General features: G+C 64.3%; 1 protein-coding gene across 1 annotated transcript in view; it reads right to left on the bottom strand.

The window, feature by feature from the left end:
* The window catches only part of LOC123243831 (TATA-box binding protein), a 25,213-nt gene extending 24,922 nt beyond the window's left edge, over nucleotides 1-291 (bottom strand). The window contains exon 1 of the mRNA XM_044671949.1: nucleotides 228-291. The gene's annotated coding sequence lies outside the window, so the exon portion shown is untranslated. The remainder of the gene's footprint in view (nucleotides 1-227) is intronic.
* Nucleotides 292-527: the final 236 nt, after the last annotated feature.

Here is a 527-nt window from a genome sequence, read left to right as displayed (position 1 = left end):
CCCGCCGGTCGTTCCAGCAGCGGCCCCCACCTCCCCGCCCCCAGCCGCCTCCCGCGCGCCCGCCAACCCTCCTCCCATCCCCCTCACCCTCCTCCCCGAAAAGCAGCCCGCGCGCGACGCGGCGGTCGTCGCCTCGGACTCCCCTAACACCCCCTCTGAGGCCGCTCTACCAGCTTTACCCCGCCTCCTGACTCTCAGACGAGGAGTAAGATCTAAAGGAATGATACCTAGGGTCGCGGTGGCCGCCGCCGCGGCCGGTGAAACCGGAGGTCGGCCGGAGGCAGTCTCTGCGCCCGCCACGGCGACCCGATCCTACCCGGCCCTCCTAACCTCCCGGCGCGCTAAATGACGTCACTTCCGCCATCTTTCCGTTTAGCCTCACTCTCGCCTGCAGTCATTGGCTTTTAAGCCAAGTTCAGTGTGGGTAGTCCTATCACTTCCGGAAATATTCTCACGTGACTGAGAGAGGGCGGTGTTAGAGCCTGGAAGGGCGGAACTGCTGGATGAATTCACTTTTCTGGTGTTGG

This window comes from Gracilinanus agilis, chromosome 4 (genome assembly GCF_016433145.1).
Source record: "Gracilinanus agilis isolate LMUSP501 chromosome 4, AgileGrace, whole genome shotgun sequence".
Taxonomy (NCBI): domain Eukaryota; kingdom Metazoa; phylum Chordata; class Mammalia; order Didelphimorphia; family Didelphidae; genus Gracilinanus; species Gracilinanus agilis.
This window is presented reverse-complemented; position numbering and strand designations above follow the sequence as displayed.